General features: G+C 44.6%; 1 protein-coding gene across 5 annotated transcripts in view; it reads left to right on the forward strand.

The window, feature by feature from the left end:
- PALLD (palladin, cytoskeletal associated protein) overlaps positions 1–26,764 on the forward strand; it is a 364,941-nt gene that overhangs the window by 22,456 nt on the left and 315,721 nt on the right. The gene's annotated exons all lie outside the window — the stretch shown is intronic.

The following is a 26,764-nucleotide window of genomic DNA, read 5'->3' on the forward strand; positions in this document are numbered from 1 at the left end:
TGTGACTAAATAAAATAGCATGTGAAAAAATAAAACAGTGCCTTGCATCTAGTGACTATTGCTTTACTCTTACCTTTTATGGCTAATACCTCTCATTTCTTAATTTCATATGCCAAAATGAAAATAACAATTCAAGTCAGGACCATACTATGGAAAATAAGCCATTAATGCATTTACTTGGAAAGTTTTGGTTTTATTAATGAAGTGTTTTACCTAAATTACATAAATATAAAAATTAATTCAAAATTAAGAAATTCAGCAAAAAGGTAAGGAAGACATCACTGGCTCCAAGCTGCAAGACTGGTACTTACTAATGTAGCACTTCACAAATCACAAACTACTGCTCACCAGCACCCACTGACGCACACTTTGCTGCAGCTGGCTCCTTGGGCTGACGGACCATTACTCACAGACATGAAGTAAGTCAGCATCACCGACAGGAACTGATGGAGTCAGAGGCAAAGAATTTTTTTTTTCAAACCAATTTGTTCAACTAATTCACCTTGAGTCAGTTTTTGCAGTTTGCGTGCATACTATGTCGCTTTAGTCGTGTCCTGCTCTCTGTGACCCCACGGACTGTAGCCTGCCAGGCTCCTCTGTCCATGGGATTTCCCAGACAAGAATACTGGAGTGGGTTGCCATTGCGTTCCTCCAGTGGATCTTCCCGACCCAGGGATGGAATTGGCAGGCGGGTTCTTTACCACTAGCGCCACCTGGGACACCCTTTTTACATGGTTTTCATGTCTTTTAGAAGCTGACAGCAGGGGGCAGCAAAAAACTTCCTAATGAGTTTGTTTAATTAAATATCTCATCCTAAATTCTGCATTGGGCTTCCCTTGTGGCTAAGCTAGTAAAGAATCCGCCTGCAGCGCAAGAGACCTGGGTTTGATCCCTGGGTTGGGAAGATCCCCTGGAGAAGGGAAAGGCTACCCACTCCAGTATTCTGGCCTGGAGAATTCCACGGACTCTGTATAGCCATTATTTATCTTTTCTATAAAAAAAAAATGTTCTTATCATTTTGTTTGTGATAGAAGTGAAATTATTTATTTTGGATTCCATTTAGATGTCTTTAACCCACTAACCATGGGAACAAATAATTATTTGGTAGAAATACATTCATGTGTCACTCAAAACGGTTCCACAGGTTTTCAAACTGCACACGGCTCCATTGACGTTTACTCCAAAATAGCCCCTTCCAAATGTATTCAAACTGCTCTCTGCTCCACTGACATTGACTCCAAAATAGCCCCCTTCTAAACATATTCTTAACAAAAAGTAATCCATTTACCCATCAAAGGATTAATTCAAGTGAGCCTACCATAACTTCTGTGTTAAAGTTCATTTAACCATTTCATAATTTGGGGGCCATCCAGTTCAGGCTTCTGCCTTTTCTCCTTAGGGGAAGGGGAGAATTAATTTAGTTAGTAGCTACAGGATTATTAACTAGTTTCTCTTGTCATCTCCCAGTCTGCCAAAGCCCATGACCAATGTTAGCCAATAAAGTTGTGCCCTTCTGGAGTAATTAAGTTTCTGATGAAAATGCACCATTTTTTAAAGTTAGCTGGGTTGTTTTGTTATCCTTTGAGGGTTTTTTTTAGGCGGAAAGTGTAAATATACATTGAAGTTTCTTAATCTCTGTTCCAAAGATCTTAGTCCCTCTGCCATGCATTTGCAAATGCACCAAATGCCTAAAACCTTTGAGCTCCTTTCCTCCATGAGAATTGGAGATCCTGAAGAGGAAACCTTCTTGGAAGTGAATTTTGCATAAGGAAGACAAATGTTAATAAAGAGGTTGCCTGAACCCGGGCAGTTTAGAGCCCGGCTCCCACTGAGTCCATCAGGGGTCTCTGAACCCAACACTGGGCAGGCGTGGTGGTCAGTGGGCCACCTCCGAGGGCCCTGGAGCAGGTGACAGAAGTTGTGAAGAGCAGGGGTCCAGGGAGCTGGGCCAAGCACGGACAGAGGCCCAAAGATGTGCGGGGCTGGGAAATGGGTGACGGGTCTGGAGGTGCAGGATGTTGGCCAAGGCTGAGTTAGAGGCAGGCGCCCCACGAAGGCAGGGCAGTGGGGACCAGGGACCAGACCAGGGGTTGCACCTGGGGAGCACGTCTGCCCTTCAGGACTCGAGTCACTGAAACAGGGACTCAGACGGGGCCGAGTGAGGGCCACGCCATGACCAATTCCTGCAGGCTCCAGGAGGGGACAGATGGCCAGACCAGCCTGTGGCTCACCAAACTGCAGGCCTGGAGCTGCTTAGATTTGGCCCAAGTAGAGCCATCTGGACCCGGGCCCTGGACCAGTGAGCTTACAGAGTCAGACGAAGGGGCCCAGCTCCAGGGAGGACTGAAGGACACATGGTTGAAGGCATTTCCTCATCCTATCCAGTCACTTCACCCCTCCTTGTCAAGTATAACCAGCACAAGGACGAGCTATAATCACAACCAGGACTGAAAAATCTCATCTTCCTTCTTTACTTTTGCACAGTTCCACCAAAACCCCAGCAAAGCAGAGAAAAGCTGATGGAACTAAAACTTATCTACAATAACTGAAGTTACATACGATTTAGCTACAACTTAAGTTATGTGCAAATTAATTGTCAACAGTCTGAATTATTACCTCACCTCAGATGTTCCCTATTTCTCATACACAGCTGACAACAAGGCAAAGACATGACCCCTCACCTCCCCGACCCCCTCCCCCTCCACTCGCAACTTTTCAGAGTTGGCGAAAACTTCATGAAGAATTTTAGTTCAAAGCACCTCTGATATTATTAAAATGAGGTCTTCCATTTTCACTTTATACTTTAAAAATATTTCATCATGGCAACCATTTTTAAACCATGTAAATATAAAGAAATTAAGAAAGCTAGGAAATTTTTTTACCTAGGAACAGAAAAAGAATCAATTGGTCCTAGGGAACAGAACCCAGGTCCTGAATTCCTGGCCATGCCCTGTAATGACTCACCTTGAACATCTTCAGCTTTGGAATTCAGACTTCACCTATCTTTAAAGAAAATGGTACCCTGGTGATTTCTGTAGTATTGATCTATATTTTTAAAACATAGCTATTCCTGGTTATTCTATCTTTTATTTTGCATTCAGTTAATACTGTTAAATAAGTCAATCAACATAAACCAAAAATGTTGATGTATGGCAAAACCAATACAATATTGTAAAGTAATTAGCCTCCAATTAAAATAAATAAATTTATATTTAAAAAATAAAACAAAAAAAAACTGAAATTCCTAAGCTGGAGAATAAATACTGATTACAGATAAAAAATAAATAAATATATAAAGACAGGGAAGGAAGATACTCTCTATCAACTACAAACAAGGCAAGTTATTCCCAGTTTCTGAACAGTATTCCAAACCAACCTCACATTCGAATTACATTGTAAGCTAAATGTGTGCAAACTCATAAGGAAAAAAGCCATTTTTAGACACTGACTTAACTGCAGTGAAAGTAGAATCCAGCGATAGTCCAGGAATATTCAGTCTTCTAGGGCAATGACTCATACCTGCTCATAATCATAAGATGCCTATTAGGTCATTATTAGCCTAATAAAGTTTCAATTATATATATAATTAAAAGTAATTAAATTCTTTCTTTTTACAGTCAAACCCCAGCACCTGCAGACCTCCAGTTAGTTTATATTAGCAAAACTTTGATCATCACCAAAACCAAAACAAGAGGGATGAGCTCTATCAAACCTATGCAGCGCCATTGGCTGCTCAGTCACTCAGTTGTGTCCGATTTTGCGACACCATGGACTGTAGCCCGCCAGACTCCTCTCTCCATGGGGTTTTCCAGGCAAGAATACTGGAGTAGATTGCCATTCCCTTCTCCAGAGGATCTTCCTGACCTAGGGATCCAACCTGTGTCTCTTACATCTCCTGCATTGGCAGGTGGATTCTTTACCACTAGCGCCACCTAGGAAGCCCAACAGGATTGGTGGAAATTCCCACTTCCTCCAAAGAAAGCAGACATGGAAACAAGCCGCTGGCTTGCTTTTCACTCGAAGGGGTTCAGGTTGCAATGTGTCCCCTTTATTGGACACTTTAGTTGAGAAAAACGTGGCAGGCAGGTACTGAGGCTGCAGTGCTTACAAAGTCACAATCCACATGGCTTAGCCCAGGGTTGCTGCTTCTGTTGAAGACGGTTGTCAACATCGACAGCAGGCCGTACCCAGAGGAGCTGCGTGACCACTGACCACTCAGGGGTCGCTGCAGTGTGACCTGTGAGTGGGCAGAGACAGCGTGGGGATGATGCTAGGGCACACAGGGAGTTAAAGCAGCAGCCTCTGGACTTTGTGCAGTATCCACCCGGAAGTCTGCTGGCGTCTATGCTTGGGCACTGGACAGGCGCTTCCGTCTCCCTCCCACCTCACATCTCCCCATCCACCCGGAGAGTGTGGGGGCGCTCCCTCCACACCCGGAACCCGACCGCCTTCTGCTTCCTCCTGGAGAGAGTCTCTGCTCAGCCGCCACCCTCTCCCCCTACCCTGGGCATCCGCACCGCCTTCCTTATCTGCTCACGGTTTCCACCCACCATCACGGGCGGCACTGCGCCTGGCTTGGTTCTTTTTCATGGGCTTGTGATCACAGCACAGTGCAAAGCTGTCTGGTGCCTGCTGCTTGTTCTCAGAGTAAAATAGTCATATATGCAGTGAAAAGGCCCCGTCTCTCCAACACCACGGTGATTCTCAGCCCTGCCTCATCCACCGCAGCCGCAGCAGCATCCTTGCTGGACTGTGCGTGCCCAGCGCCTCCACACCTGCTGTTCCCTCCTCTTGCGATGTTCATCCCCAGGTGCATGTGGGTCTGGACCCTCCATCTCTCTCCTCGAATGTTGCCTCAAAGCCAGCCTTCTATGACTGACCTGGGGAAAAGAACAGGCCTGCCCACTCTTTTGTTTTGTGTAGTTGAAGTAGAGTTAATTTACACTGTTAGTTAGTTTCAGGTGTCCAGTGAAATAATTCAGTTTATACAGTGAATATACATTCAGCTCTGTATATATATTCTTTTTCAGATTCTTTTCTCTTACAGGTTACAAAATATTGAGAGCTATATAGCAGGTCCTTGTTGGTTATATGTTTTATATATAAAACAGATATGCAATAGTCTGTGTATATTATATATAAACTGATAGTGTTAGTTGCTTAGTCGTGTCTGACTCTGTAACCCCATGGACTATACAGTCCATGGAATTCTTCAGGCCAGAATACTGGAGTGGGTAGCCTTTCCCTTCTCCAGGGGATCTTCCCAACCCAGGAATTGAACCCAGGTCTTCTGCACTGCAGGCAGGTTCTTTACCCTCTGAGCCATCAGGCAAGCCTATATATAAAGTAGTCTGTATATGTTAATCCAAATCCCTAATTTTTTTTCCTCCCCATTCCCCTTTGGGAACCTTGTTTGTTTCCTGAGTGTCTATTTCTGTTTTGTAAATAAGGTCATTTGTATCATTTTTTAGATTCTATTTTGGTTTTCTCCATAGAACTTACTGATACACTCTACACTTGTTTTGTTTATTTTATTGTTTGTCTTCCTTAGTAAAATATAAACCCCTGGAGTGTCAGGACCTCCAGCTGATTTTCGCTGTTGAGTCCCTGGACCTAGAATGCTGCCTATAGGTAACAGGTGCTCAGTGAGCATGTGCTGAGTAAGTGAATGAATGGACCTCTCCTAGGTGTGTGTTTATGCCTGGAGGAAGTGATCATATGGATAAGGATGCATGGATATGAATGGCCATAGCAGCGTAGTTTCCAAAATCTGGAAAGGACCTAAACAGTCATCAAAGATAGTGGACCTGTCTATGAGAGAGTGACTTCATCTCCTTCAGGTAGATGCCAGGAGTGAGACTCTGGCTTGTGTTGGTGTCCTGTCTGTCGTGTTTTGTGGCACTGCCATGCTGTTTCAGGTTCCAAAGAACATGGGGAAGGAGGGTCCAGTGCTGCGATCCTGTGGCGACGTTCTGTGTCCAGGTGGGCAGGGCAGACATGGGTGTAAGTTACCTTACTCGTTACTCACTGAAAAGTGTGGTCTTTTTATCCCCTCTCCTCTCCCAATGATGTACTGGTACTTTCTGCAGCGGTGTTTCGGATGGATGGCAGGTGCAATCCACAAGCACATCCAGACAATGCCTCGAGTCTGGGTGTCAGAAAGAATTAAACACATTGGTGCTTACCCATTTGCCCTCATGAGACATGAGTGTTTTCTGGCTTGTTTCCGTTATATTTTAGAGCTTTTGAAAATGTTCTTATTTTAAATTCATGGTGTTCCTAAAAATACTACATGTATTCGGTCTTATGCCAAAGATCTTTTATGGTGTCATCCACACAGTTTACTGGCTGCCGAGGGTACAAAGACTTGTCTGTGAGCCTGTTATTCTTAAGAAAGAACATGCATGTTTAGACACAAATACACACACATACACACACACACAGAGTACCGTTTTAGAATTAGCAGACATCTAATTAATGAGAATTGCAAAAACCAACTGTCTCCCCGCCACCATCATATCTGGGTGACAAGGGCAAGCAGAATGGGACAGAGTCGAAGGGAAATGACACCAGTTAGTTATAGTTTCCTGTTGTCCCATTCTTAATTATCATTTCCTTTAATTCTTTCCATCTTTTTCCTTTCTCTGTACATTTGTGCTGAATTGAAAATTTTCATCTTTTACATCAGTACAATACATGTTCTGACACTGAACTGCCAGTGAACCAGAAGCCAAAAGAGGTGAAGCAACAGGGCAGCACCTTCAGTTTCACCGCAGAGACACAGACCTATCTCTGAGCCCTGCATCCAAGAGCTAATAAATGACCGGGATACAGCCCGCCATGCTGTCTGTCCTCTTCCCAGCCTCTGCATTCTTGCTCAATCCCTGCTTCCCCACAGGATCGGCCCTCTTGTAATCTCACTTGAAAAGTTAGTCCTACCTCTGCAAGGCTTCACGCACTTGAAGACATCAGTACTAATCCTTCTGTGGACCTATATGGACTCCTTCACCCAGGAAACACTGCCCTCATCGTGTGCAGCTGCTATCCTGTGGTTTGAACATTACAGAGTGACGGCAGCGGCCTGTCACCGCTCCCTTGTCAACCCGTGGCCCACGATACTGTGACAGGGCCACTGCACATGAGGACTTGCACATCTGACATCTCCATGACCCAAGAAGTACCTTTGATGTCCAAGGCAAACGTGGGGTATTGCCCTAGCCACAACCTGAATCCATTGTAAGTCCTCAGTATCTAGCTGTACAGTGGCAGTAGCCAGTAGTGCTTGCTCTAAAGAATTGATTTCATCATTTCAGAGTCCATTTCAGGGGCCAAGTTTCTGAATTTAATGAGAAAACCAATCAATAAACAAACACTGATATAAATTTTCCTAAGAAATAAAGGTAGTTACAAAGAATCCCTTTAGAATTGAAAATATGCTTATGCATAAAGTATTGTGCTGCTGTTGTCCAGTCTCGAAGTCCTGTCTGGTTCTCTGGGACCCCATGGACTGCAGCACATGAGGCTTCCCTGTCCTTCACCATTTCCTGGAGTCTGCTCAAACTCATGTCCATTGAGTCAGAGATGCCATCCAACCATCTTACCCTCTGTCACCCCCTTTCCTCCTGCCCTCAATCTTTCCCAGCATCAGGGTCTTTTCCAATGAGTCACCTCGTTGCATCAGGTGGCCAAAGTATTGGAACTTCTGTTTCAGCATCAGTCCTTTCAGTGAATATTCAGGGTTAATTTCCTTTAGAATTGACTGGTTTGATCTCCTTGCAGTCAAGGAGAGAGTCCAACACCACGATTTGAAAGCATCAGTTCTTTGGCACTCAGACTTCTTTATGGTCCAGCTCTCTCTCACACACACACATGCTGTGTGGAACAAACAGCAGAAGAGCTTAGTGGCTGACAATCAGATTCTGTGAATCTCCAATTACCTCAGCAAGTCATTTACCCTTTCTGTGCCTCAGTTTCCTTATTGGTAAAATGGGAATAATAAAATTACTTACCTCTGGGGTTATCGGGCTTCCCTGGTGGCTCAGACAGCAAAGAATCTGCCTTCACTGCAAGAGACCTGGGTTTGATCTCTGAGTTGGGAAGATCCTCTGGAGGAGAAAATGGCAACCCATTCCAGTATTCTTGCCTGGGAAATCCCATGGACAGAGGAGCCTGGCAGGCTCACAAAAGTCGGACACGACTCAGCAACTAAACCACCACCACCCTATAAGCTACCTTTTCAAAACTCTCTGGATCTGCTTCATCTTTTTTAAAGTCTTCATGCTGCAGTTCTCTTTTGTACGAAGTATCCACAATAGTATGGAAAGGGAATGTGTAAACATCACAGGCTGAACAAACAATTCTTTCAGGAATACAATATTTCTTGGAGGTGTTCCTGACCCTGCTTGGGCAGGAGTCCTAGGTTAGTGTCTGGAAATCAGAATCGCCCCCCAGTCACGGTGGGTTGTGGAACCCCTCCCCTCTCTCTGATCTACTGTCATCTTCTAGAACCTTCACCTCATGTGGCCTTCTGTTCCTTCCTGCTGCAGGAATGGGCTCTCAGCAAAGGACGGTGATTTCTTCCCATCGCCACCCCTCCCTCCTATGGTTAATTGTCTCCCCATCCTCTTTCCAAATGTCAGCCTCATTATGCATTACTGTCAACTTGGAGAGCCTTCCAAAACTCAAATCTCATCAACTATTGTTTTCTTGCTGCTTTTAAAACTCTTCAACAATTTTCCTGAGTTTAATTCACAGTTGCTTGTTAAATATTTGCTAAAGCCTGTTGAAAAAGGTGCCCCAACAATTCGACCACTCCCTGTTTTTGTATTCCAATAATTTCAGCAGGAAGAAAATTCCAAAGGCAATTTGAGTAACAAAGGCAGGCTTTTCCCTCAGCTAAATAATTGGCTTTGATTTTGTATTTTCTTCCTACTAAGTATTCTACCATACAGCAAGGCTCTCAAAAGGAAAAGAATGTGCCTTTTGGAAGTTTCATTTACTCTCATGCAAACAACTGTGAAGAAGTTGTCTTGAAAGAATCTGACTCCAGTTTTAGATCCTTTCACTGTGGAAACCGCTCAGTGTCTGGAATCCTCTCTGCCTGCTGCTCTAAGGACCCCTGCCATCTCTTCGTTGGCCAGGGGCAGTGCCACATGTGGACTTCTGCATCTGCTCAGGCATAATTACAACAGTCCTCTAACTCCACGTGGAGGCTGCATTCTTTCGATGGAGTTACTTTATAAACACAACTGTAGCAAATACAGTGATCAGTCTGCGACTTGCTCCAGCTGTCAAGCAGACCAAGGTGCAGAAATGTTGTACCCGGTCATGTGAGGCAATGGAAATGATTCTTTCCTATTTAAGTTTAGTTGCTTTAAGAGGTTCTGGAGACAGGATGTTGCAGTAGAAGGACGTTGAGCGCACCTCCTCTCACGAAAATCACAGCTAACTGCTGAACACGTTTGGGGAAATGCATTGACTGCAACAGCCCTGCCTTATCAGGCACCACAGTAACCATCTGCATGAGTTATTTTATGACAGGAGGCCCCGGTAAGGAACACGAAACTAACAAGCGACCACCAACCAAAGGAGTTTGGAAAGGGTTCAAAGGAGACACCAGGTGTCCTACCACCTCCCAGAATCCTTCTCGCTGGCATCCACCTTGGCTGAGCAATGCGTGCACCACCAAGAAGGACCCTGAGTCGGAGATACTGGCCAGAGACACCCCGGAAACTAACATCACCATAAAACCTGAGGCTTCAAGCCACATAAGAGCAGTCCTCCTGGGCTCCCTTGCCCTCCTGCTCTCCCCAGGCGCCCCTTCCCAATAGTGTCCCTTGCTTTGTCAGCAGGTGTGTCTCTATGGACAGTTCATCTCCCAGTGTTAGACAAGAGCCCCCTTTCGAGCCCTGGAAGGGGTCTGTCCCCCTTCCTGCAACAAACCGTCATCGATTTAAAAAAAAAAAAAAGATTGGAACCTACTTATAGTCTCTTAGAGCCAAGAAATAGTGTCCTACTTAATATCTGCTGGGGAGTCGCTCAGTCGTGTCCGACTCTTTGCGACTCCATGGACTGTAGCCTACCAGGCTCCTCTGTCCATGGGATTTTCCAGGCAATAGTCCTGGAGTGGATTGCCATTTCCTTCTCCAGGGAAGAGGAGTAAACTGTAGAGTCACCTGAGCATTGATAAACCCATCAGCATGTTCTTGGCAGAAAAATGACTAGTTTCAAGTGGAAACTTGGTTATGAGCTCTAACAGTGAAGTCTGGTTTTGTGTACCAGCACACAGCAAAGTACGCCACATAAACAAGTTTCCAGTCACGGGTTATATGATCCACATGTGTGCCCGAAACCCTAAATAAAAATAACCTCGGGAATGAGGATTTTCCCCTAAGGTAACAGCTTTTAGCCTTGATTGCTGGAATTGGAGAAGTATTCTCTAACGGAAAAATAGAAAACAAGTGTGGGGGAAGGATTTCCAAGTAACGAAGGAGAATCTCTGAAGAAGGAGGAGGGGATGAAGGAGAAAGGGAGGGCGCTGGGGTTGGGGAGGTAATTCACAGTCTGAGGTAGTTGATTCTTCCTGTAAAAGCCAGAAAGGTCTCCAAAATCAGTTTTACCATCATAGACGTTATCACAGACCAGTTGCATCTTCAGAGAATGCTCCAGTCATGCTTCTGCGCAGAAAAGGCACAGAAGATGTGAAGTCTGGGAGGTGAGATGGCAAACGCCTCTGTTTCCCTTTTGGACTCTGAACCACCACCTACAGAGGTTAAGAATTCTCCAGATTACTGAGTGAATTTGGTAATGCTGAAGGGACCAGTACAGAGCAGCAAGGTGCCTGGAATGGCAGTACTGAGCAGGCACTCTTCAGAGACACGAGGATCAGGTCCGGGTCAGGGCGTCCCTCGGCCCACACTCCTGTCCAGGGCCTGCCAGACCCTGCTCGGGAGCCCTGGGAAGTTAAGACAGAGACTGGGGGTGGTGTGTGAGCAGCACCACACGTCTGTGCATCCTCGTGCAGAGATGTCACACCACCAAAGCGCAGGCAGCTTATGCTGCGATGTCACTGTCATGTTTCTCAGCCCTTTGCTGATCATCCTTAAGTCACCAATTAGAGCACTTCTTCTTCATTTTTCTTACAGAGCTACTGATGTTGGAACCTCATGAAATTTGTAGTCATTCCCAAGTAATAATAATAAATATAATGACATTAATAGTCAACACTCCTTGAGTACTTAGCAAATGCCAGACACCCCTCAGTTCAGTTCAGTCTCTCAGCCGTGTCCGACTCTTTGCAACCCCATGGACTGCGGCACGCCAGGCCTCCCTGTCCATCACCAACTCCCGAGAGCTTGCTCAAATTCATATCCATTGGGTCGGTGATGCCATCCAACCATCTCATCCTCTGTTGTCCCTTTCTCCTCTCGCCTTCAATCTTTCCCAGCATCAGGGTCTTTTCCAGTGAGTCAGTTCTTTGCATCAGGTGGCCAAAGTATTGGAGTTTCAGCTTTAGCATCATCCTTCCAGTTAATATTTAGGACTGATTTCCTTTAGGATGGACTAGTTGGATCTCCTTGCAGTCCAAGGAACTCTCAAGAGTCTTCTCCAATACCACAGTTCAAAAGCATCAATTCTTCTGCACTCACCTTTCTTTATAGTCCAACTCTCACATCCATACATGACTACTGGAAAAATCATAGCTTTGACTAGACAGACCTTTGTCGGCAAAGTAATATATCTGCTTTTTAATATGCTGCCTAGGTTGGTCATAGCTTTTCTTCCAAGAAGCAAGCATCTTTTAATTTCATGACTGAAGTCACATCTGCACTGATTTTGGAGCCCAAAAGAATAAAGTCTGTTACCATTTCCATTGTTTCCCCATCTAGGAAACACCCCTGGGAGCCTTTTATATATAAACTCGCTTATTCCTATAAGGTAGATACTATCATAATTCTTGGATTCTAAGACGTATTTTGTCACATTTTTCTTGTCTTTGTAATCAGAACACATCTTGCAGTAAAGGGCACTTTATAGTCACTGCCAGACCACAGTCATGATGTGGTTGTCTTTGCTTCTGCACACACAAATTTGGTCAGAGCTGTGTATTTTGTTGCTTTAGTTGAGTTATTTACATCATAGTTACTACATGCTCTCTTTTTCTTCCTTCAGCGTTTATAAAATAAGGATGGCTTATAGTGAGTGGCATGCCGCATTCAATGAACTGCAGTGTTAATATCTTTGGAACGAATGTTACAGAGTTTAAGCTCATACTGCTTGTAGGGTAAGGGAGTTAGAGAAGGCGAGGTTTGGAAAAAGAACCAGATCGGCACTGTACAGGAACAGATCCCCTTTAATGAGGCAGAAGGGCCAGCAGTCAGATTGGTGAGCTGCTGCACTAACCCAAGAAAAAGAGTAAGTATATATAGGCATGTATGTGGAAATCTACTGTCTTAAGGGGCCCTGTTCTTCTCCAAGGTTGTTCGGAGTAGTTGTCTCTTAAAAGGCTGGGACAAGGAATTCTGGAGATCAGCCAGAGGCTGGACCGGTTGGGAGCTGGGTGTAATCAACCTTAATGTCCATTTTTCTTTCTTTGGGTGAGAGAGTTCTTTGTTTTGCATAGAATGGTGGGAGTTTTAACTCCAGCCTATTTTGAGCCATGTAACTTCGCTTCACTGCTTGTTGCAGGACAAGCCAATAAATTGAGAGATGACGAGTTGTTGGGGCAAATGAATAGTGACTTTAGTTGCAAAGCCAGCAGACTGAAGATGGACTAGCATCCCAAAGAACCATCCTCTCTGAGTTGTCAGGCTTCTTTTCTACTAGATGGGAGGCGGTGTGGCTGGTTGTTGCTTCTCTCAGTGTCCCACTCCATTGTTCTTGCAGCTCTCCTCATAGGTCAGGTCATGATGCTCCTATAAACTTCCCATCAAGACAAACATTATTCTCTGTTCGGCAACTTTTTCTCTCTCTATGAATGGAAAGTGTCATAGCTTTAAAAGTCAGAGCCTTGAGGATGGGCTCTCCTGTGTCTTTCTGGCTGCAAGGAACAGTCTTTTAGTGACTGCTGTGCTGTGCCAAGTCTCTTCAGTTGTGTCCGACTCTCTGTGACCCCATGGACTGCAGCCCGCCAGGCTCCTCCATCCATGGGATTTCCTAGGCAAGAATACTGGAGAGGGTTACCATGCCCTCCTCCAGGGGATCTTCCTGACCAAGGGATTGAACCCACATCTCTTATGTCTCCCACAGTGGCAGATGGGTTCTTTACCACTGCTGCTGCTGCTACTGCTAAGTTGCTTCAGTCGTGTCCAACTCTATGTGACCCTGTGGACGGCAACCCACCAGGCTCCCCTGTCCCTGGAGTATCCAGGCAAGAATACTTGAGTGGGTTGCCATTTCCTTCTCCAATGTATGCATGCATTCTAAGTTGCTTCAATTGTGTCCAACTCTGTGTAACCCCATAGACAGCAGCCCACCAGGCTCCCCTTTCCACGGGATTCTCCAGCCAAGAATACTGGAGTGGGTTGCCATTTCTTTCTCCAAGTAGTGCCACCTATTAGCGATTAACTCATAGCAAAAGCAAAAGAATACAAAGGTTTAAGTAAAAGACAAAGATCAAATATGAGTCGGATTTGTTCTTCCCTAGTACATACAGTAAGACATGAGTTTAGGGAAAATGCCCAATTAGAAAAGACCCTGATGCTGGGAAAGATTGAAGGCAGAAGAAGAAGGGGACAACAGAGGATGAGATCATTGGATGGCATCACCGACTTGCTGGACATGAATTTGAGTAACCTCCGGGAGTTGGTGATGGACAGGGAAGCCCGGCATGCTGCCATCCATGGGGTCTCAAAGAGTCAGACACAACTGAGCAACTGAACTGAACTGTCCATTACGCTATTCTGCCAGACAGAGTGAGATGTACGACACTTCATTCACAAGGGCACCCCCAACAGAGAGAGATGAGCCCAAGTTTACCTTTACAAATGCCCAACACAGGAGTTGCTATTTCTCTAAAAGCTAAATTCCTGTGAATGGCTTCTTTCCACTGCCCCAGATATGGTTAAGGAGACCTGCAAAGGGAAAGGGCCATGGTCAAAGGTCATTGGTCCTCCTGAGGAAACCGTGGACAGTGCCCACTCCCAGGCCCTCGTGGTGTGGATGCAGTGGGGGGAGCACCTCTATGCTGATGCAGCGTGTGGGCGGTGGGCCATACTGTCCACTGGCAAAGCCATTTAGCCCAGTCTGTGGTAAACAGAGCGGTAATCCCCGCAGAACAGACAGACGTGCTTTGTCACCCACTGTGACACTGTGCGGTTCCCGTGCTCAGCAGCCGCACTTTGATCAGGAATGTGTCGGCATGCGTCAGCCAGAATCCTGCACGTGGACCTATCTCTGCCCCAGGAGCAAGGACAGATCATCACTGCCTGAGAGAGGGGGGCAGGCCTCAGGAAACCAGCCTGTTAGTTTAGTTAGCTGCAGATCAGCCTTTTCTTAAAAAAGGCTGTTGTAACTTAATACACAGTAGATAACTTCTTACAGTATCAATCATTTAAACTTTGGACAGGTAGTGATTAAGAAGGGGGCTTTCCTGGTGGCTTAGATGGTAAAGAACCCTCCTGCAATGCAGAAAACCCAGGTTCAATCCCTTGGTTAGGAAGATCCCCTGGAAGAGGGCATCACAACCCACTCCAGAATTCTTGCCTGGGGAATCCCATGGACAGAGGAGATTGGCGGGCTACAATCCTTGGGGTTGTAAAGAGTCAGACATGGCTGAACAAGTAACACTTTCTTTTCACTTCATCCTTTTTTTTTTTTTTTTTTAAGAATTAAATGGACTTCTAGCAACATATAGGATAAGTGTGGTGATTACATGAAAAGTCCATGTATACAACCAAATGGCAGATACACCTCAGCCCAGGGCCTATGTGGTGTGGGGACCCAGGCAGGATGGCATTACCTGTGAAGCTGGGAGGTCTCTGGGAAAATGCCAGTTTCCTCAGGTTTTGGTCTATTTCATTTATGGGAAATAGGTGCTACCCTGTTGTATACACTCCTCTCCACAGACATCTTGACCAGTACATTTCCATCCTAGGTCCTAATGTTTGAGAAAAATGTTAATTGGAGGCGGATGGAGCATTTGATTTAAGTGCTTCTTTTGTCCCACTATTTTCTAAGGGAACAAGGTAAGGTGCTACCTCAGATCAGAGATGGTGTTTTCACTTAAACAGCAGCTGCACCACAGGAAAACAACCCATAGAACCTCTCTGGTATGAGAACTACTGAATTTGGATTGCGTTTCTTTCCAATTCCTAACAGGCCAATGCAGGTAGAAAGATGAATCCATTAACAAGGCGTGTCTCTCCCACACCGAGTCAAAGTAGCTTTACTACCACCATATAATAGACAGTGTATACCTGTAATACTTATATTGCCAATTAAAAAATTAATATGCACCTAGTCCCTTTCATCTGTGGAGCTTAACATCTGAACATGCATTCATCTAGCGTACTGTGTAAAATGGCTTTAGCTCGTTGGAATTTAGAGGTGTATCTTCCAAGGAGACCTGGGGGCCACCCGTAGCCTTCCAGTTTGGGGTCCAGCTGCCCACATGCCCCCCTACTTCTCTGGGAGCATAGCCCCACTCTCCACCAGCTGCCTCCCGAATGCCCCCGGGGCCTCATTTGTCCCTGACTCCACTGGTCTCCCTCAAGTTCTCAACTGTCACACATGTGTTTCTCTTCTCCTTTTGATGGTTTTCTGGCTTCCAGATTGTGACGAATCATAAAGAGATTAAACCCAGATGAAACCTGTCTTTCATTACACTTTGCTCAGGTTGAAATGTTATTTTTGTGCGTCTGTGGAATCAGAGTAAACTGTGACCCAAACTGAAGCAGAGTTGGGTCCACCCTCTCCCGTGCCCACGCTGCACATCAGCTGTCTTTTGTCCCCTGACTTCGTGTTGGTCTCAGAGGCCAGCTTGCCCCCAGGTAGGTTTACAGAAACATGACTTGGTTCTCTCTCAGTGTTAAACACAGCCCACACCTGAGCCAGCACCTCTGCTTCAAGCTGCAGGTGATGGATGATGAGGATGGGAAACCCTGCCAACCTGGGGCTCTGAGGTGGAGAGTGGTCCTTAACCCTCACCAGGTGGCCGTTTAGTCAGTCAGACACAGTCCGCGAAGCTTAGATTAGCAGAGCAGTGAGCAAGTTTGAAGTCAGGTTAAAAAATTACCAAGGAAAATGAAAGCTCTAGAAAGAGAATCAGAAAGGGGCACCAGAAGTTGCTCCAAGGAGAAAGGAGCAGAGACAGCAAAGCTGGGGAGCAGAGTGCTGGGCCGGCAGGAGCCCTGGGGCCATGCAGGTCCAGCGGGGACCCCGGGGGTCCGTTAACAAACAGCCTCCCCTGGCTGCCCAGCCTCCCCGGGGGCTGCTCCCCTTGGCACTGACCACAGCCCTTCCCAAGTGCAGGGCGACACTCATGGTTGGCCCTGTTGACTTACAGCTCAGGAACCAGGGACATGGAGAAGCACTCCCTGGGTCCCTGTGTCTTCATGGATCAGAAAGGAAACCTGCACACATCCCTTTGGCCCAAGATGCCACAACACTGCAGCTGAGGTTATAAAAGTACGGCACTTTTGCCCTGTGTTGGGGGGCCTTCCTTCCCCTCCTTCACCCCTCTCTCCTGCCCCAGAACATGACCTGCATGGGCCACGGCAGACTCCAGGCTCTAGTGGGTGCAGCCCCCAGGGAGCCCTGGCAGGGGAAAGGAGAGGAATTCAAGGTACTTAGACCCCTGGCTTCCTCCCTACGAGCTTAGCCTCCACCCAGCGAAGGCCCCCTTAAGGTAATGGTGTGTGCCTGGTCTCGAAGCTGCTCCTCCCTGCAGGCAGAAGGGTGTGACCATCTGCCCAGCAGTCCTTGGTGATGCGTCAGCCCTAGGGTTTCCTGAAATGCTGACACCTTTGGATCCATCCTTTCACGAAACCCTCTTGTGTTATCTGGGATGTGGTGTGTCCTCTCCTCCTAGCTGGGACCACAGTGACGCGTGCTCCTTCTGATGGCCCATTCCACTCTTAGAAGATGATCCATTGTCCTCTAACCCAGTTACAGCAGCATGAACAGGTCCTGAAACCCTGTACCCTGAGATTGCTATGTTCTGGGCGACTCATGGCTCAGAAGTGATTTTTCCAGCTCTTTGCTCCCTATCACATCTCACTGTTTTAGACTTTTGAATTAAACTTCCACTCCAATTCTATTATTTGGTAAAAGAATCACATTGATGTGAAGGTGCAAAACACATTTTATGTCATTTGTGGAATGTCCTTGTTTGTACATTCTCTGTCAATTAGCCAAATAATGAGGAGCATGGAACTGAGCGTTATATATGCCTGGCATTTCTCCAAGGACTTTATATCCATTCTCTCTTCTAGACCTCACGAGAGCTCCCTGGAGTGAGTTCCACAAGTACCGCATCAGCATCTTATATGGGGGAAAACTGAGGCTGGAGGAGGTGTATAATCACACAAAGACATAGCTGGTTAATGGTGTATTTGGGGTTACCAACACCAAAAGCTGGCTGTTTGGCAGCCTTGCTAATCCTTGGTGGTTTATGTATTGAATATTTGAAGTGGTGTTTTGTACACTTAATGGGGCATGACAAACCACCCCAAAACTCAGTGATTGAAAGCAACCATTTGTTGTCTTCTTCCACTTGAGGACTTGGCCACTGCAGGTGAACCTTAGACATCATCTCCGAGTCTATCCCACTTGAGGACTTAGCTACCACAGGCCGAGTCCTCAAGTGGCCAAGACATCATCTCTGAGTCTGTTCTTCGGACAGAGTGGACACCAATGCAAGTACAGGACACAGCAAGCTTTCCCCTCCAGAAAATTAACCTGGTAAGTTGCTAATTCAACTTGCCTCTGATTTATTAAAGCCAAAGAATTATCATTTAATGTGAAAAAAAGTTGAGATATTTCATGTTTAAAAGCTACCTGAGGTCCAGGTCAACCACAGCTTCTCTGATGGGAAGTCTCAGGGGACAAAGACAATCACAAAACTGAAGGAGGTGGGTGAGATTTTAGGTCAAATAATTATCAAAGAAATGACTACTAACAGTTTTGTTTTCCAAAATGAAAGCCAGATTAAATAAATGAAAATAAATCTTTAAAGAAATCAAAGCAAGATATATATCTTCTTTACCTAAAATATTGGCCCAGATGTTTATTTTCATTTTAAAGAAGACTGGCTTCCATACAGTGTGTGTACTTTTCAAAGTAGGTCTTCCCTCATAGCTCAGTTGGTAAAGAATCTGCCTGCAATGCAGGAGACCCCAGTTCGATTCCTGGGTTGGAAAGATCCGCTGGAAAAGGGATAGTCTATCTACTCCAGTATTCTTGGGGTTCCCTTGTGGCTCAGCTGATAAAGAATCTGCCTTCAAAACAGGAGACCTAGGTTGGAAAGATCCCCTGTAGAAGGGAAAGGTTACCCACTTCAGTATTCTAACCTGGATAATTCCATAGGGTCACAAAGAGTCAGACACAACCGAGCGACTTTCACTTTCATGCTTATCAATCATTTTAAAAAATATTTTTATTTCAGCAGCTGCTGTGGTCCTCAGGTTCTGGTAAGAATAGTTCCATTTTGGAAGAATCGAATGAAATCTTGGATGATGATTTACTCTCCAGAAGAGTAGGTGAATTTAATTGTACAGAAATGGAAAAGTAACAGTTAATGCTAACTTATCCACTGGGCTTCCCTGGTGACTCAGATGGTAAACAATCTGCCTGCAATGCAGGAAAATGGGTTCTATCCCTGGATTGGGAAGATCCCCTGGAGAAGAAAATGGCAACCCACTCCACTATTCTTGCCTTGAGAATTCCATGGACAGAGGAGCCTGGCAAGCTGCCATCCACGAGGGTGCAAAGAGTCAGACATGACTGAGCGACTAACACACACACAATCTATCCACTGCAGTCAGCAACAGAGGACAGCTAGCTAAGACCTCAGAGTGGGAGCCCAGTATCTTAAACAATAATCTCAACCTTCTCAGTAAATAAATGTCTCATTGCAAATGGCCCAGTGGCCTTCCTCTCTCATGTTATTGAAGGACTGTCGCATGGATTAGGAATATGCTTTTCAGGAGATGAACATTTATAAATACACCCTGAGGGTCAAGTTCTGTTGAGTGTCTGAGGTACAGGACTTGGTCCGTCATCCAGGAAGCCTGGACTTTCAGGAGACAGACAGCACTGCTAGCTGTAATTGCGGGTTTCTGCCTCTCAAGAGATATGATCGTCTCCCCCTCTGGCCAATTGTAGGGCTTGTGGAAGTCCAGAACATGCCCAAGGGTTGCCTCCACCTCTCTCCTCACTCCCTGGGCTCCTCTTTCTCCAACTGAGGCTTCTGTGCGCTCCCAGGGACTCTAATGTGGGAAGTCAGCATCTCCCCAGGTTCCACATTTAAAATGTTTTCCTTCATGAGCTTGATCATCTTCATAGAAGCTATTGTGAAACAGATGTGAGATCACCAGAACACCACAGTATATGTGAGCTAAGAGAGCAGATAACCGGGGATGAAATGACATCATGGAACTTCCCCAGATGTGCCTGTTCCTGGGCCCTCCCCATCCTGCTCTGGCCTCTCTGCACCCCTGCTCAGCCTCCCCTTCTCGCTTGGGTACTGACTTGTTTTCCTCCAATAGTCAGGACCACATTCTCGTCCTCTGAAGTTTTGGCACCATCTCTTTTAAAATTGAAGCATAGTTAATTTACAACTATGTGTTGTGTTCGCTTCAGATGTACAGCAAAGTGATTCATTATATGTATACATACATCCATTCTTTTTCAGATTCTTTCCCATTATAGATTATTACAAGATATTGAATATAATTCCCCATGCTAGATTGTAAATCCTCACTGTTCATCTACTTTATACATGGTAATTTGCATCTGTTAATCCCAAGTTCCCAATTTATCCCTCCCCCTGCTTTTCCCCTTTGGTAGCATGATTTTGTTTCCTATGTCTATGAGTTTATTTCTGTTTTGTAAATAAGTTCATTTGTATCTTTTTCTAGATTCCATGTATAAGTATTATCATATGGTATTTGTCTTTTTCTATCTGACTTCATTCAATCTGATCACCTCTAGTTCCATGCATGTTGCTGCAAATGGCATTATTTCATTCTTTTTCATGGTTGAGTAATATTCCATCATGTACATACCATATCTTCTTTATCCATTCATCTGCCCATGAAAACTTAGGTTGCTTCCAGGTCTTACCTGTTGTAAACTATGAACATTTGACTGCATACATCACTTTGAATCAGAGTTTTGGTCTTTACTGGATATCTGACATCTAGGTATTTCCAACTGAGAATTCTCTCCATGGGAGAAATTCTTGTATAAGCTATATATATATATATATATATATATATATATATATATATATATATATTTATTTATATTTAAATAGAAAATATATTTCTATATATATTATTATATAATAATTATTATATATAATATTTGTATTTAAATATTCTCTCTAGTATCCATACTAATTCAAGGCATGAGCAATAAAAAATGAGATGTTTTATTATTAGTGATTCCTTACAGCAAGGAAATTTATTGATTTTATATATACAAGTATGTATACATATATATGAATGTATATAATTAGGGGACTGTGTGATGACTTTTCTTTTTCTACTATCTGTTAATATATTTGGTAACATGACTGTTTTAGAATAACAAGTAACATTGCTTAAAAAATACTAGATATAATTTTTAAATTGATGGTGATGAATCTAAAATTGATAGTTAGGCCCAGGGCCTTGTGATTACTTTGTTTGAACAAGTTACTAGACTAAATGTTGCCTCCAGGTCTCTGGTGGCTTCCCAAGTGGCACAGAGGTAAAAAACCCATCTGCCAATGCAGGAGACATAAGAGATTAGAGTTCGATCCCTGGGTTGGAAAGACTCCCTGGAGGAGGGCACGACAACCCACTCCAGTATTCTTGCCTAGAGAATCCCATGGACAGAATCCCTGTAGCCATGTTACCCCTGGCTACAGTCTTGGACATGACTGAGCATGCATGCATACCAGGTCTCTGGAGAGAACGTCGGGTGTGGATGTCATGCCCCCTCGAGCAGAGTGATGACACGGTGCCGCATGCTGACATGGAGCACCGGTGCAGAGTCATGAGGGTGTGACTCTCGGTAGTACATCCCCTACCTTCCGACCACCAGTGGCCTAAGAGCCTCCCCATATGAAGGCTAGACATGAACCAAAAGAACAGGCCACACTTTCGGAAAACTCACCAAACAATGAAGAACGCTGCTGGAAAGTCCTTCCTCAACTTAGTGCTGACACAACACTGTCTGCATAGACATGTTGCAGGCCATCCGGTCAACAGTGACAGCTGCACTCCTGAGGGTATGTCCACCAGGAAAGCACTCCATCCCTGGGGGAACTCCTTCCTGCCTTGATGTGTTGAGGGTGAGGTAGGGTGTCTTCAGTGGGAACCTCCCCTCCCTAGCGCTGCTCTTACTGCAGAGAGCCCACAGGAAATAAGGTCTTGTCTGCTACAGGGTAACACAGTGCATTACTCATACCAGCCATCCTGGGTCTTGACTCACTGTATGATCTAACACCATGAGAATCGCCATGTATCACAAGAAACCAAGTGGCATGAACAAACAGGACTGATCCCAAGAAGCAGCCGAAGTAGCTTAAGGAGAATTTTAAGATTTTTTTGTACTCCTAGTTACCAATAAGGAGACAGATCGTTAGTAAAATAAAAATGCATCCTTTAGGGGAAAAAAGAATAGGACATAGTGACATTTGAAATAGAATTATGAAAATAAACATTTCAGTGGGTAGTCCAAATAATCAAAGACTAATTATCTCACATGAAAGGAAAAATAATGAAGGTTTTGAGAATGTAGATCACACACAAAAAAAAGAGATGATAAATACAGACAAAAGGATATTAACTCCAGGGAGAGTCATGGGGCCACAGTCCATCCAGCTGGGAAAGGAGAAAACAGAGAAGATGTGGGGAAGGAAAACACTAAGAGAAATAATAGAAGAAAATTAGTCTTTGCTGAAGAAATGCAGGCGTCTCCAGACGCCTGGGGCAGAATAAATCTTACAAGACTTACAGAGCTCTAAAGGAAATCTCAAGATGAAAAGAAAATTCTAAAGGCTTCTAAAGAATCAAAACCAGTTACCCAAAGGAAGACTCAGGCTAACACCCAACCTTTCAACAGAAGCACTGAGACCTGAGGGCAACCATGTTTCTGTCCACGTGTCTTAGAGCGAAGTCTGGAAGAATATCCATCAGACCTGCCGGAGCTCAGGCAGTAAAGAGGAAACTCGCTTTTTCCGTTCTATCCTGCTATTGTTTTAATTTTTACAATAATCTTTTATTACCTTTTAATTCAATTATTTTAAAAGAAAACATTAACCCTGGCAGCAGTGAATAGAATTAATTGCTGGGGAGAGACTTGAAGCTGTTAAATCAATTAGAAGGTCATTATGAAAGTTGCCAGAAAGAAACGAAGGGAGAAAAAATCTAGAGCAATAGAAAGGAGAGGCCATCAAAGAACATTTCACAAATACGTTTGATGATTTGGTGAGTCACTGAAACTAAGAATAAGGTCTCTCGAAAAGGCCGTCAGATGTTTACCTTGACTTTGAGCTCCAGGGAAAGCATTCTCCTGAAAGGTCTGGCCTGGTCCGACATGGAGGTGGAGCTGGGAAGGGTGTCCGGTGGCTGACAGCTGGGCCCTGGGCGGGGAGCAGGCCAACAGAGTGTGGTGCCTGAGTCCCAGGGGAAGCCCCCTGCTCAGGGACCAGGAGCCAGTGCCGGGAGGTCAGAGGGGGACGAGTCTGGGGAGCTTGATGTCACAGCTAAAGACAGGCGTTTTCAACAGTGGGGAAGGCTTTGCCACATCAGAAGTGAAGTGAAGTCGCTCAGTCATGTCCGACTCTTTATGACCTCATGGACTGTAGCCCACCAGGCTCCTCAGTCCATGGAATTTTCCAGGCAAGAGTACTGGAGTAGGTTGCCATTTCCTTCTCCAGGGGATCGTCCCAACCCAGGGATTGAACCCGGGTCTCCCACATTGCAGGCAGACGCTTTACCATCTGAGCCACCAGGGAAGCTCACATCAGAAAGAAGAGTATAAATGCAATTTTTGGCCCCAATGAGAAATTTCAGATGAATAAATATGTGAATGATCAAATAGTCTTTGACTCAACTAAACACAGAGTTTCAGAGAATAACAAGGAGAGACAAGAAGGCCGTCTTCAATGAACAGTGCAAAGAAATGGAGGAAAACACAGAAGGAAAAAACTAGAGATCTCTTCAGGAAAGTTGAAAATATCGAAGGAACATTTCACCCAAAGAAGGGCACAATAAAGGACAGAAACAGCAGAGACCTAGTAGAAGCATAAGAGATCAAGAAGAGATGGGAAGAATACATGGAATAACTGTACAAAAAAGATCTTAATGACCCAGATAAACACGACAGTGTAGTCACTCACCCAGAGCCAGACATTCTGGAGTGTGAAATCAAGTGGGCCTAAGGAAGCTCTGCTGTCAATAAAGCTAGTGGATGCAATGGAATTCCAGTAGAGCTATTTAAAACCCTAAAAAATGATGCTATTGAAGTGCTGCTCTCAATATGTCAGCAAATCTGGAAGACCCATCAGTGGCCACAGGACTGGAAAAGGTCAATCCTTATCCCAATTCCCAAGAAGGGTAGTACCAAAGAATGTGCTAACCATCAGACTTTCGCACTCATCTCCCATTCTAGTAAGGTCATGCTTAAAATCTTGCCTGCTAGGCTTCAGCATTATGCAAACCAAGAACTTCCAGATGTCCAGTCTGGGTTTAGAAAAGGCAGAGGAACCAGAGATTAAATATCCAACATTCGCTGGATCATAGAGAAAGCAAGGGAATTTCAGAAAAACATCTACCTCTGTTTCATAGACTATGCTAAACCTTTGACTGTATGAATCACAACAAACTGTGGAAAATTCTTAAAGAGATGGGAATACCAGACCGTCTTACCTGTCTTCTGAGAAACCTGTATTCAAGTCAAGAAGCAACAGTTAGAACTCTGCATGGAACAACTGACTGGTTCAGGATTGAGAAAGGAGTTTGACAAGGCTGTTTGCTATCATCCTGTTTATTTAACTTATACACTGAGCACATCATGAGAAATGCTGGGCTGGATGAGTTACAAGCTGGAATCAAGACTGCCGGGAGAAACATCAACAACCTCAGATATGTGGATGATACCACTCTAATGGGAAAGCAAAGAGCCTCTTGATGGGGGTGAAGGAGGAGAGTCAAAAGGCTGGCTTAAAATTAAATATTAAAAAAACTAAGATCATGGCATCAGGCCCCATCACTTCATGGCAAGTAGAAGGGGGAAATGTGGAAGCAGTGACAGATTTCCTCTTCTGGGGCTCTAAAATCACTGTGGATGTTGATTGTAGCCATGAAATCAGAAGATGATTCTTGGCAGGAAGGCTATGACAAACCTAGACAGTGTGTTGAAAGGTAAGGACATCACTTTCCTGACAAAGGTCCATATACTCAAGGCTATGGTCCTTCCAGTGGTCATGTACGGTTATGAGAGCTGGGTCGTAAAGAAGGCAGAATGCCAAAGAATTGATACCTTTGAACTGTGGTGTTGGAGAAGACTCTTGAGAGTCCCTTGGACAGCAAGGAGACCCAACCAGTCAATCTTACAGGAAATCAACTCTGAATACTCATTGGAAGGACTGATGCTGAAACTGAAGCTCCAATATTTTGGTCACCTGATTTGAACAGCCAACTCATTGGAAAAGACCCTGATGCTGGGAAAGATTGAGGGCAGAAGGAGAAGAGGGTATAAGAGGATGAGATGGCTGGATGGCATCACCAGTGCAATGGACATGAACTTGGGCAAACCCCAGGAGATGGTGAGGGACAGGGAGGCCTGGCGTGCTGCAGTCCATGGGATCACAAAGAGTTGGACACAACTGGGTGACTGAACAACAACAAATAGTCTTATGTAATATATTGCATGGTTCATCAGGCTGTCTGAATGTGGGCATCTCTTCAGGACTGAGGGTCTATGACCATCTTAAGACAGACAAGGGTAGAAACTTTTTTCTGGCTGACACACTCACCAGACTTTCAGTCAGAGGCAAACCCTGAGGGGTGGGTCTCCAGAGCTCCTGGCTGAGGTCAGACCACATCCCAGGGTGCCCAGCCCCCTAGTGCAGAACCCAGGGACCAAAGCCAGCAGGAGAGGACTAGAACCAGAGAGGGGCAGCAGGGGTCAGAGGACATTGGAACTGCAGCCCTGGGGTCCTCTCGGCCCTCCTCGGTCCTATTGTAAGTGGTCACCCGCTTAATGTTTCCCATAAAGGGCAGTGTTAATCACTTATGTTCCCAAGATCTACAATCTGTAAAAAATTCACATGGATGGATTCCTCTTATTTCTTTTTCTGCTCTGATTGCTGTGGCCAAAACTTCCAAAACTATGTTGAATAGTAGTGGTGAAAGTGGGCACCCTTGTCTTGTTCCTGACTTTAGGGGAAATACTTTCATTTTTCACCATTGAGGATAATGTTTGCTGTGGGTTTGTCATATATAGCTTTTATTATGTTGAGGTATGTTCCTTCTATTCCTGCTTTCTGGAGAGTTTTTATCATAAATGGTGTTGAATTTTGTCAAAGGTTTTCTCTGCATCTATTGAGATAATCCTATGGTTTTTATTTTTCAATTTGTTAATGTGGTGTATTACATTGATTGACTTGTGGATATTGAAGAATCCTTGCATCCCTGGGATAAAGCCCACATGGAAGCAACCCAGATGTCCATCAGCAGATGAGTGGATAAGAAAGCTGTGGTACATATACACAATGGAGTATTACTCTGCCATTAAAAAGAATACATTTGAATCAGTGCTAATGAGGTGGATGAAACTGGAGCCTATTATACAGAGCAAAGTAAGCCAGAAAGAAAAACACCAATACAGTATACTAACGCATATATATGGAATTTAGAAAGATGGTAACGATAACCCTGTATGCGAGACAGCAAAAGAGACACAGATGTATAGAAGAGTCTTTTGGACTCTGGGAGAGGGAGAGGGTGGGATGATTTGGGAGAATGGCATTGAAACATGTATAATATCATATGTGGAATGAATCACCAGTCCAGGTTTGATGCAGGATACAGGGTGCTCAGGGCTGGTGCACTGGGATGACCCAGTGGGATGGTATGGGGAGGGACATGGGAGGGGGGTTCAGGATGGGGAACATGTGTACACCCATGGTGGATTCATGTTGATGTATGGCAAAACCAATACAATATTGTAAAGTAAAAAAATAAATAAATAAAAACACTATGAAGATATTCCAAAATACAGTATCTATGCTTAAAAAAAAAAATTCACATGGAGAAGACCAACACTGTTCTATCTGTAGTATGATGAAAGACAACTGTGTCTCTCAAACAACGTAACAGGAGAGGTGGTTCCTTCATAGTTTTTAGGTTTTCTCATTTTCATTGAACATGTTTTCTCTTCTAAATGTCTCTAGTATGTGTTGCTAACATCACATGCCTGGTTCTAATCATTTACTATCCCTGTGTTGTCATTTTTAGATCTTACACATTTATTCTTCCCTCTAGAGTATATACCATCCCTGGTGGCTCACATGGTAAAGAATCTGCCTGCAATGCAGGAGAGCTGGGTT

The sequence above is a fragment of the Bos indicus genome, chromosome 8 (assembly GCF_029378745.1).
Source record: "Bos indicus isolate NIAB-ARS_2022 breed Sahiwal x Tharparkar chromosome 8, NIAB-ARS_B.indTharparkar_mat_pri_1.0, whole genome shotgun sequence".
Classification (NCBI taxonomy): Eukaryota; Metazoa; Chordata; class Mammalia; order Artiodactyla; family Bovidae; genus Bos; species Bos indicus.